Here is a 13,105-nt window from a genome sequence, read left to right on the forward strand (position 1 = left end):
AGGCCGCACTCGTCAAAGCGTACGGTCTCACAATTGACGACGCCAAGAGTCAGTTCATGAGGGCGCGTTTACAGGAAAAAGAGACTGCCGTTCAGTTTCTTGACCAGCTTACTGCTTACTTAGATGAGTGGATGGAGAAAGATGAAACTCCTTCCACACGTGAGGGGATAATTGACCTTATGCTGCGCATGCAGCTAGAAAAGTCGTGGCCTGCTGAACTTATGGCTCAGCTTAAGATCTGCCAGGTAAGGGATGCCGGCCAAATAGTGTAGAAGGCTGATGCATTCTTCACTGCATACGGATATAAAACTCTTAAGCAGCATACCTGGAACAGGAAAGCTGATAAATCTGGGAAACCATCTCAGACTGAACCTCAGCAACAAGGCCGTTCTCAGAATAATGGCCAAGGTCCAAGCAAATCGCAGAGGAAGGACCAGGGGCAAAACACTCAGAAACCTGAGTGGAGGCGGTATGACAAGCAGAACTGGTATTTTAAGCAGCAGCAGGGCAAGGACAAACCACATAACCCTCAGTCAGGACAATCGACTTTAGTGTATCAGAGGCAGGATGCAAACGCAGCCTTCATGCCACAACAAGCGCACAGTGGTGCCAACCCCACCAGTACAGGTACTTCACAGTTCACTACTTCCCCAGCGACAGTGAACCCTCCTCCACAGGTGGTCAATGCTCCAGCTCCTCAGATGGTGAGCATGACCCCTCAGGTGTCAAGTTCTCAGGGCTCCACATTGGCTGCATTGTTCGTTCCGCAGTCTCACCAATGACTGGCTGCTACCTCCTCAGACCCTTCCACCAGTAACACTGCCTCTTGTTCAGCCAGGGTTTGTGGGAGGTGTTTCTGTAAATGTCCTGAGAGATAATGGTTCCTCAGGTTGCTCTGTCAAGCAAAGTTTAGTTCGGGCCGACGAGTACACGGGTAAGCAGATCCAAGTTAGACTTAATGATGGATCAGTGAGATTGTTCCCTGAGGCACGTATCCAGGTGGCATCTCCTTTCTACACTGGCTTGACAGCTGCTGTTGTCATGCCAGAGCCCTTGTTTGACCTCATTATCGGCAACATACCCGGGGTCAAAAACAGTTGTGCCATAGATGTTGCTACTCAGACTTCGGTTATTGCAGTAACACGAGCCATGGCCAAGGCTCCGAATCGTGTCACCCCGTCGACCGTCGCAGCGCCGCAAGATCTGATTCGTAGTCAAGATATTGTCCAAGAACAACAGTCTGACCCAACACTTGCCTCAGTGCTTAAGAAGCTGGAGGGTAAAGTAATTAAGTATTCACGGGGAGGTCAAGCCAGGTTCCTTCGCAAGCGAGGACTGCTATACTGTGAGTCACAAACACCCCAGGGCAAGGTTCAACTGCAGTTCGTCGTTCTTGCGTAGTATCGCTGGGCAGTGTTCGAATTAGGTCATTGTTCAGTCATGGGAGGTCACATGGGCCAAAAGAAAATCTCTGACCGCATCCATGCTGACTTTTTCTGGACAGGAATGGGACAGGAAATAAAAAGGCTTGTGCTTTCCTGTGATGTGTGTCAGCATACCACTGACCGGGGACGTGTCCGTCCTGTGCCATTGAAACCAATGCCTGTAATCTCTGAACCGTTCGAGAGAGTAGCAGTTGACATTGTTGGGCCAATCTCCCTTAGGGCAAGTGACAGATCAAGGTATATCCTCATTATTGTTGACTTCAATACACGGTGACCTGAAGCCGTGGCCTTTAAGAATATAGAGGGCATCACTGTTGCTGAGGCATTGATCGAAGTGTTCTGTCGTGTAGGTATCCCCAAAGAGGTCTTAAGCGACAGGGGTTCGCAGTTCACCTCTGCAGTGATGAACAAAGCATTTAGGTTGTTGTCCATCCGAGGCCAGCGAACTACGCCTTATCATCCCATGTGTAACGGATTGTGTGAGAGGTTCAATGGGACTCTCAAGAAGATGTTAAAGTATATGGCCACCGAACAGTCAAAGGAATGGCCACGGTTCATTGCTCCTCTTCTGTTTGCTTATCGAGAAGCCCCACAGCATTCCTTGAAGTTCTCACCCTTTGAACTGGTGTATGGAAGGTCGGTCCGTGGACCATTTCAAGTCCTTCGCGAGTTATGAGACGATGAAGAACCTGACCCTGAAGTCAAGACCACCTACATCTACGTCCTTGATCTAGCTGACCACCTCCAGTTGACGTGCGAGTTAGCTAGGGAAGAATTGATCAAGGCGTGTGAAGCTCAGAAAGCCTATTATGATAAGAAGGCAAAACTTCGGAAGTTTAGTCCAGGCGTTAAGTGCTTGGTGTTACTCCCCACTGTCCAGAACAATTTGTTGGCGCAGTGGAAGGGTCCATTTGATGTAGTAGAGCGCATTTCAGACCTCAACTACATAATTCAGATGGAGAATCTTTGTAAAAGGTTCCACGTTAACATGTTGAAGGTTTATCATGAGTCAAACCTCGAGGAGACTGGCCTATGAGTACCTGATGATAGTGACCAGCCACTGGAAGAAACTGGGGCAGCTGCGGTGATCCCAGCTGATGACCATGATGACGAGCCGTTAACCGCTCAGTCCCGTCAGGAGGAGAGTGTCGGAGATGTTTTACTTAACATTGACTTAGCATTAGGTGATCAGAATGCCATAAGGTCACTGCTCTGTCAGTATGCTGATGTCTTCTCTGACCATCCTAGACTTGCAAAGGTTGATTGTCACAAAACTGAGTTGACCAGCGATACTCCCGTAAAGGTTATGCCATATATGATTCCCATGCGACTACTGGATGCAGTAGACAACGAAATTGCTGACATGGAGACTGCAGGTATTATTGAAAAGTCCTCATCTCCTTACTGCAGTCCAATGGTAGTAGTCTGCAAGAAGGATGGTGGAGTCAGGATTCGTGGCGACTATAGGAGGCTAAATGCAATCACCAAAGTGGATGATTAGCCGATGGGTGACCACATTGCCATCTTCTCCAAGCTGGCAGGTTCACGATATTTCACAAAGCTCGATTTGGCGAAGGGATTCTTTCAGATTCCCCTTCACCCCGAGAGCCGTAAGTTAACTGCCTTTGCTACTCCTAGGGGGTTGTATCAGTATAAAGTCCTTCCATTTGGACTTACCAATTCCCCAGCAGTATTCAATCGTGCCATGAGACAAGCGCTCCATGGTATCGTAGGAGTAGAGATGTTCGTTGATGATGTCCTCGTTCATTCTGCCACATTGGAGGAGCATCTCAGACTCTTGGAAATTGTCTTCAGTAGACTCCAGAGAAGCCTAGCAAGTGTAAAATTACTCACAGTGAGGTGGAGTTCCTCAGACATATTGTTGGCAACAATCGCTGCAGGTGTCAGGGTGACAAGATTAGGAAAGTTAGAGAAGCCCTGTGACCCGTGACCAAGAAACAGGTTAGGGCATTCCTTGGCCTATTGGGGTATTATAGCAGTTTTATCCCCAACTTTGCTCTTATTGCCCAAACATTGTACGAGGTGATTTGAAAACATGCTCCAAATACCATTGAATGGGGACAAGCGCAAGAGAGATCTTTTGCTGCCCTTAAAAATATTCTGCGTAAGGAGCCTATCTTGCAGTTGCCTAATTCCAACAAACCTTTCATACTGCGCACTGATGCTTCACAAGATGGAGTAGGTGCCGTATTAATGCAGGAATCAGAAGGTGGAATTTTCCCAGTGGCATACCACAGCCATAAGCTAAAACCCTCCGAGAGGAATTACAGTACTGTTGAGAAGGAACTCTTGGCTGTGGTTGATGGTGTTAAGAAATATTACTATTATTTATATGGGGCACCATTCACTCTGGAAACTGATCATATGCCACTCACTAGTCTCAGCACGACCAAGACGGCTAATGCAAGATTGACACGCTTGACACTGTATTTGCAGCAGTTTAACTTTGTTGTGAGATACATCAAGGGAAGTGACAATGTAGGCGCAGACCTGATGTCTCGCCTACTAGCTGATAACTAACATGGGTCCCATTAGCGAATTACAGCGTTTGATGCTATGCACAAACACCCAGTCTTTTCGCTAATAGGTAGGTTTAACCAGTAAACTGGGTTTCATTAGCGAATTGCAGCGTTTGATGTCCTGCACAGACGCCCAGTCTTTTCGCTCATGACCAGGTTCCCTGGTTAATTTAGTGAATTGCAGCGTTTGATGTCCTGCACAAACACCCAGTCTTTTCGCTAATTACGTATAGAGTTTAACCAGTAAACTGGGTTCCATTAGCGAATTGTAGCGTTTGATGTCCTGCACAGACGCCCAGTCTTTTCACTCATGGCCACATTCCCTGGTTAATTTAGTGAATTGCAGCATTTGATGTCCTGCACAAACACCCAGTCTTTTCGTTAATTAGGTATAAGGTTTAACCAGTAAACCAGGTCCCATTGGTGAATTGCAGCGTTTGATGTCCTGCACAGACGCCCAGTCTTTTCGCTCAGTTTGACTACGTTTCCTGGTTAATAATGTAAATAGTGTACTTTTTGTAATATAAGTACTGATTGCTAGGCAGAGAGAGAGAAATGACACTTTTGATGCTCCACCTTGATTACTTTTGCAGGTGCAGCTGGCGGGTGCAGCATTGCCGTGCAGAACAGCTGATCATCACTGACGCATGCTGCTGCCTCTTCTCTTCTGACTCATCACCATCATTTACTATTGATTTGCATTATGTAATTTTACACGTAGGTACAGTTACACCACAACTGTCACACCTACACCGTGTATTACATACATCACGCTACATAACAATAAGTTGTTAATGTAAATGTAGCGAACTTTTCGCTCAGTTTGACCTGAGTACAGGATTTTTAACCGTCGTCACAGAGTTTTTTTTTCCTCAAGCTAGCTTCTATTAACGCAAATATGAAGTTTTTTCACTCACTGGGGACTTACTTTCTCCTGTAGCAGGATAGCACACACACCACAGTGTGAATCTTGTGTGACTGAGTTAGGATTTATATGTATGTATATTGAAAAAAAAATTTTCCTGAGGAAAAAAAAAAAATTGATTTTGATGGGGTGTAATGTCACAGATTGGCTTGATTCTGTATCTAAACAAACTCATGACATTGAACTTTGATGGAAAACCACTAGTTCTAGTGGAATTTCCACTGTTTATCACTCAGTTTTACCATCCCCGTATGCACCCGATCGGGAGTGTTTTCAGAACATTTTTCACTGTTTCATAAATGATCATCCTTGCGCGTGACATTGGCGCTTTTGCTGAGTGATTTGTTGTGGCCATGCATTGCTCACATTTTTTCCGCTGCGGCCAGCACTCGCCTCTCTCTCACAATTTGAATTCAGTTAGGATTGAAGCACCATGAGAGAAGGTTCGTGTACAGCAAGTTCCTGAATCTCCACCTAGTGTGAACCGGCGAGAGGTTTAGCATGTGCAGCTGCCGTCTTATGCACCGATGCCCAGTTTCCACTTAGCCCCCTTCACTGACCAGTATTTCTTTTCGTTTTTTCTAGGCTTAAGAGTTTAGCTTTTGAGTGAGTGAGTGAGTGTGTTCTCCTTATTTTGAATTCATTTGAGACTCATGTAACGTAAAATTTGTTTCATTGTAATTAGTAAATTCACAGTTCTTTTCTCTTGAGCTTAATGTAATGTAAACTCGTGTTTTATTTTTCCACATTAAGCTTATTTTTGTTACTGCTCCTAGTTTGTACAACACTTTGTATTATTCATAACTGGTACTTAGGCCAGTCCTTTATTAACTCAAATCCGTTGTTCCAACTTGGAGTTAATGCTTCAGCAAGAACCTGTTTATCATTCATAACATTATTTATTGATTGTCAGGGGTGGAGTCACTTTCTCTAGAGGCTATCAGTACTAACAAACAGCATTTGTGAGTAATTAGTCTCTGCTGTGTACTGCTGAGAAAGTAAATATATTCTCGTCCTTAGAGAATCAGCGAAGTAAGCCGGCATAAAGTAATCTTTGCTTGATTTTCACAAGTCAATTCATTGTCCTGTTCTCAAGTAACATTTAAAGTATTATTTAAAAGTATTCTTTAATATTGAAAAGGCTCAAAAGCCCCGTGACAAGGAGTTAGGTAGCCATTTTTAAGTATGAAATTCTTTAAATTATTACAATCAAACAATATTTAAGTCAATTGGGATACTGGAAGTGTTTAGGCTGAAAATATTAATAGAAAGGAAAAATTAGCCTGATGAGCTATATACACACCTCCAAAATTAAGCAGGAAAGATAGAATATACTTTTAGGAGAAGAATGAGAAAGCAACAATGTCCAGCTCAGTTATTATCATAGAGGACTTTAATATGCGCAGGACAGATTGGTAGAATCTGACAGGGGATGCAGAGTCAAAAGAATTTCTAGAAGTAGTGCAGGACAATTTCCTTTGTCAGTATATCAGGGAGCCCAGCAGAGGTAATAGTATACTGGATTTATTTCTGTCTAATAAAGAAAATATTATCGTCGGAAGACTTGGGAAAAGTGACCATGAAGAAATTAAGTTCAAATTTAGTTGGAATAACCGTTGTACTGAAAACTGATCAAGTGCCTCTAAGTTTCGTCTAAGAAATTTTGATGGATTAAGAGCTTATTTCTGGACCATATCCCATGAGGAGACTGGTTACTTTAGTGAGGGTTAAGTCACTGGAGAGACTAAGGTCACAGGTGAGAGACAGGACTTAGGTGGGAGGGTGCGTCAGGTCACTTTGGTCACTGGGGAAGCTCAGGTCATAGGTGAGGGACAGGATTTAGGTGGAAGTGTAGCTCAGGCCACGGAGATTAATTCAGGGCAGGTACCACGTGGCCGTTTGATCGGTGAGATGTATGACTATTTAGTCGATATAATAAACAGAGGACAGTATATATATATCCCTTTAATAGTGTTTAGAACGAATAATTCAGGGCCCAGATGGTTGAACAAAAGATTAAAATATCTCATGGACCAAAGAAATGGAATATATAGGCAAATAAAAAGAGGAGAGGAACACTTATGTAACCGGTACGCGATTTTGAACAGTGAAGTGAAGAGGGAGATACGGAAAGCAAAGGGAGGTTATGAAATTAAGGTTGCTCTATAACTGAAAGAAAACCCCAAGGGTTTTTGTTAGTTGTACCGTGCCAAAAATAACGATGGAATAGGACCTCTTAGAAAAGAATCAGGTAACATTACTAATGAAGGTAAAAGAACAGTGCTCTATCCGGAATAATTATTTCGTATTAGTATTTACCATGGAAAATCTAGAAGTGATCCCTCAAGTAACAGTTATTCACAATGGTAATAGAAACAACATTCTTAGTAAAATAACCATTTGTAGCAACGATGTATTGAAAGAAATGAATAAGTTAAAGCCTAAAAATTCGCCAGGTCTGGACGATATATATTCAAAAATTAGAAAGGAAACCAAGGAAGAACTATGTCAGCCAATTACAACTTTTTGATAATTCTTTATGTTCAGAAAAAGTTCCAGAGGCATAGAAGACAGCAATTATAGTAACCATTTTAAAAAACGAGTTATAACACAGTTGCGTCGAATTATCGTTCGGCAAGTTCCATATCAACAGTTGATTGAATGCTAGAGTCAAGTTTGGCAAATAAAGTTAGAGAGCAACTAAACGATTTTATCTCATAAATGAAAGTTAGCACACATTTATGCAAGGACGATCCTGCTTCACAAACTTTTCATAATTTTTCCTGGAGGTCTGTGAGGCGGTAGATTGCGATAAAACCTACGATAATTAGTCTCCACCTACTACAAAGGTAGAGACTATTGTTTTCACTGGTATTATCATTATTCCCGCCTCAGAGTCTAGCAACAATTCCAGGAGAACTAGAAACTTCGCATATGATAAGTGATACTAACTCAGAGTGGGGGCTAGTAACTATCTGTGTACCAAAGTCTCTTATTATTATAAATGTCCTAAACTTAGAAGACACTAATAAGGTTTGTAAATTTGCCGATGACACATAAAAAGGATGTATCATTAACTCAACTGACGATTGTGTGAACCTACGAAAAAGTTCTCGATATTTTGTCCAAATTGCCCAAAAATTGGCAAATGGAACTTGACGCCGAAAAATGTAAAGTACTCAACGTGTTGAAGGCTATCGTAGATATTAGACAACCTAGACAATAAAGAAATCAATAAAATGGAATGCGAGAAAGAGATCTAGGAGTCATGGTTAGTCTATCTATCTATCTATTGCCAGACCCCACAATCCCGTAAGGGGTGGCCATTTGACTTTGGGTTATTTGTTTTATGGGGAGGGGCACTAATCCTCCACCAAGCCACTTGGTGACACGTAGGGAGCACGTATGGTTTGGTTATATGGTTACCACCCAGCGTAGTAAATGGTTTCTTGGCTTTATAAGCTTTGCCTATATTTAAAATACATATATATATATATATATATATATATATATATATATATATATATATATATCAACAAGGAAGTTTCCTCAAATCAATTACTATTGTGACAAATGGGTAATGGTAATACGTGAGATGATAATACATCGTCCCCCCCCCCCACAATCTGAAATGTTTACTACTTCACTTCATCCGATAGAGCATTTTGCGCTGCAAACGATGTTGCAGCTCTCCTCGGTGGATCATAAAGTGCAACACTTTGTACACTGCTCGCTCTGGGTATTTCTGCTTTAGAAAGTCCTGGACAATGGCATGTTCAGAGACTTGCGATCCAATTGCAAGCCTCCTTTTGAGCTGCTTCTCAATGCGAGACAACATCTCCTGGTCCTCTTCTGTAGTAAATCCTTCAGCACCTGTGAGTGAACCAGACATTGCAGCATCAAGAATTGAGACCTGGAAGAGTCTCAGAGCCTCATCTACATCTCGCTCATTGGCAAATGGCTCCAGACGCATCTTGGCCAGGGATTCAGCAATACGAACAATTGCTTCAAGTTGTCTGACTGTGATGGGAATAGCCATTCTCTTATGGTCATGGTTAGTAAAGACTTTAAATCAGGGCAACTGTGTATAAATGCGAGAAATAAACCAGTCCTAGAATTTATTTTGTGACGCATGAGCAATAGGACTTCTAAAGTAGTATTACAACTTTGTCTAGCATTAGTAACACCACATCCGTAGCAGCCGTGGCTCAGTGGATTAACCCCTTAACCGCGGGGCGTCACTTTCGTGACGCTTGGGAGCAAGGGATCATACCGCGGGGTGTCGCTTTTGTGATTCTGTGTAATTTTTAATTCACCCGGGCTTCCAAGTGTGGGCTTGTATCATCTATCAGTACTGCCAATGTCCAACACTAGTCAGCACTCCTAATCTCATCTGTACTCCCATCCATTGTTGAAAATTTAGCCATTTCTCCCCATTCTTGACTGCCCTCTCTACCCCCCCCTCCATTACCCTATCCTCTCGCCTGCCCAGCCGTGCTACGCTAAGTAAATCTTCCCTGGAATTTTCCACTGATTTCATCTATTGAAATAAATTCTATGCCCTATTCTTATACCAAATAATATATACAAGAAAGAAATAAGGTAAGTGAGAGTGCCATACACCTGGAATTGGCTAATTATCACCTGACAACACCTCACGTGCACTCGTTCGCTAATTTTCGCTGTTTTTTTCCCCTTGAAATATGCCGTATAATCTATTTTCGTAATAAATGTACATATAAGGAGGGAAGGGAGAAGCCTAAGTGATATTTACATTCACCTGGAACTCCCTAATTTATAATGTATTGTCTAGATTTCCTGCCAATCATTTCAGTGCTATACATAGCTGTTTCAAGAGCTAACGTTGGTAGTACTGAATATCCCCTAAGTAGGCCTCAACCCCGGCCCTCCCTTATCAGTTCACTCTCATCTTCCATAGTGGAGGTACGTCTGTTTCCTCTTGCTGACTTCAGGGACTTTTTCACCCCCATGCAAAGGGCCCTGTGACCTTTACCCCCTACTAAACCTCGTGTGGAAAGAGGTAAAGGGCTGACAATTGATAAAAGAGTGACTACGATCTTTCTATTGAGTAAAACAGTGCAAGTGGAATTGTAAATAATGTGTAAATAATGTGTAAACAGCAAGTGAAAGTAATGAATGTAAATATACATGAATAATGGAAAATAGTTTTATAAGTTACTTACAGTGACAGTGCATAACACAGTGTAAATAAAATAGAAATGTAAATAACGTAAATAAAATAGAGAACGTAAATAGAAATGTAAATGAGTAGTATTATAAGAATACGAGTATATACCCTAGGAGTAATGAAAGTGAAAGTTTCACTCTAGCAAGTCTGAATACTATGAGTTATGAGAGTGAAGATGAAAGTGACATTCACTCTCAATGCTAGTATACAGGACGAGAAAGTGAATGCTACGTATTTTACTGAAAGAAATTGAATCCCTACAGTGACAATAAACTAATACTACTGAAGGAAACTTATGGATAAAGACTGTAGATATATATAAGTGTTATATAGTAATAGAAATATAAAGTGTGAGGGGTTTTATGAATAATAAATGACAGAGTACCAAGAGCGAACTAGCGCAAGTGCGACGGTCAGACGCGCTCATAATTTTCACTGCTTTCACAGTGTTTTTTTTTTGGAGTATGGATCCCAAACTACTTGAAAATCATAGAGTAGTGTTTATAGTGTTAATATCTGGCTGTGGTAATCATATTACGGGTTGTCGGGAAGTGTAAAGTGGAGACTTCGTTACCCAACTTCAGAGGTCTCCACAAGTCCTATGGTAATTGACGAAGGCTCAACAAACATTCCAGGAGAAAGCTGAAGGTATGTGCCATAAGTATATTTAATTTTAATATTCTAGGACTAATAACTGATTTTTGGCAAATATTTTTTGAGAGTCTGTCGGAGCCCAACTAACCCCGCGGCACACGCAAAACATCGGTAAACATGCCCGCGGTGTAGGGGTTAAAGCGCTTCGCTCTGACCGAAGTGTTGGAGGATCGAATCTACTCAAGGGTAATTGGTAGACATCAGGAAGGGCATCCAGTCATAAAAGCCTACACGCTCCGACCCAAAGTCCTCTATCAGGGGCAACTCCTTAGCCTTTCGGGGATACCTGGCGTAAAACCAAATTTTAGTAAGGCCACATCTACTGTAGACTATGCCGTACAATTTTGGTGTCCATCATTTCGTTAGAAAATATACAGATAAGAATGACAAAATGATACATGATGTTCGGAACCTTTCATGTAAAGACATACTGAAAAAAACTAAATATACACTCACTAGAAAAGCATTTAGTGAGAGACTTAATGGAGGCGTTTAAGTGGATGAATGGAATAAATAAGGGGAATATTAGCAAGGTACTTTAAGTACCATAAGCATATGAAAGTGAACCACAAGTAATGGTTTTAAACTAGAAAAATTTAGTTTTAGTAAGAAAATGTGTAGAAACTGGTTTGGCAATGGAGTTGGGGAAGGATGGAATATTCTACCTAGTACCTAGTGAGGTGGTTGCTGCCCCTTCCGTTGAGAGTTAACCCGCCCCGTCCCGACCACTTTTTCACCACTGGTACCCCCCAATCCCGACCATTTTTCGACCCTTTTTTTTTTTTGCTAAAACTTTCGCTTTTGGTCAGAAACAATGGTCAGTGACAAAGAAATTGTTCCCCGGGGTCCATAATTACCTTAAACAGGTATGCCTTGGTCCCACCTGGCCCCGTGTTCTCCGTAGGCGGTCTGAGCCTCTAACGTTTTCTATGGTATTATAAGTCTGGGAAACCAATGAAAGTAAGTAGATATGTATTTACTACAAACATAAAAACATGTGATAAAAGAGTATATTGGATTTTATACAAAAATAGAGCAGAAATAAGCATTGTACCATCGTGCAAAATGAGCACAATCGGGCAACTTGTTCACGATGAATCGCTAACATTCGAAAATCATGATACATATCATTTTTTTTACTTACATAATACTTCTACAATAACATTATACCATTTTACATTTTATTGAACTGTTTTTACGTATTCACAGGCCTTTTGATAACATTTAGCGTAATGTTAGCGCTTATTTACGTAGTGAGTGAACTCACTGTGACTGTTGTTTCAACTCGTATTGTGTTTTTTCTACTTACATAATACTTTTCTAATAACATTATACACTTTTCAACTTTATAGAACTGTTTTGAGATAATTTCAGGCCTTACGTAAATATATAGCTTAATAATAGCGCATAATAACACACACGGTGAAGTCGCTATGACTACTATTTCAACTTACAACCTATTTTTGTACTTATATAATAATTCTCCACTAACATTGCACATGTTTACACTTGATATAATTGATATCACATAATTTCAGAACTTACGATGCAACTGAGCATCATATTAGCGCATACTTACACAGGGAGTGTTATCGCGATATCATTTGTTTCATCTTACACTAGTATTCAACTTATAAAATACCTTACTACTAACATTACAACAAATTCCACTTTATATAATTCCTATCACATACTTACTGATCAGAATGTGGGTGTACTCGTGACATCAATTATTACAACTTACACTATTGTTCAACTTATACGTTTTATTCATGCTAACATTACACCCGTTTCCACTTTATATTCTTGCTATCACATATTTACCTACCAGAGTGTTATACTGAGCATCATATTTTCGCAGATTTACACAGTGGGTGTACTCATGACATCAATTATTACAACTTACACTATTTTTCAACTTATACGTTTTATGCATGCTAACATTACACCAGTTTCCACTTTATATTCTTGCTATCACATATTTACTGACCAGAGTGTTATACTGAGCGTCATATTTTTGCAGATTTATACAGTGGGTGTAGTTTTCATATCACTTCGTTCAACTTACACTATTTCTCAACTTATACATTACTTTCCTGCAAACATTACACCCGTTTCAAGTTTATATAAGACTTGGCACATACTGACTGGCCTTACCATTATACTGAGCGTCATATCGCCAACCCACACAGTTTCAGTAGTGTAGGAAGTTATGGTACTCTCTGAAACATGGCTGAAGGCACAACGCAACATTGGTGGTGGTGGGGGAGGTGGAGAGCGGCGCCTTTCATCACTCGCACTTCTCTTCCCTCTCCCTTTTCCTTTACCCTTT

At 41.2% G+C, this 13,105-nt stretch overlaps 1 pseudogene; it reads right to left on the reverse strand.

Moving 5' to 3' along the window:
• Positions 1-8,553: 8,553 nt before the first annotated feature.
• LOC145414641 (DNA replication licensing factor mcm5 pseudogene) lies at positions 8,554-8,949 on the reverse strand (annotated as a pseudogene).
• Between the last annotated feature and the right edge of the window lie 4,156 nt (positions 8,950-13,105).

The sequence above is a fragment of the Coenobita brevimanus genome, chromosome 100 (genome assembly GCF_032717465.1).
Source record: "Coenobita brevimanus isolate Jiangsu-jjx chromosome 100, ASM3271746v2, whole genome shotgun sequence".
In the NCBI taxonomy this organism is placed as follows: Eukaryota; Metazoa; Arthropoda; class Malacostraca; order Decapoda; family Coenobitidae; genus Coenobita; species Coenobita brevimanus.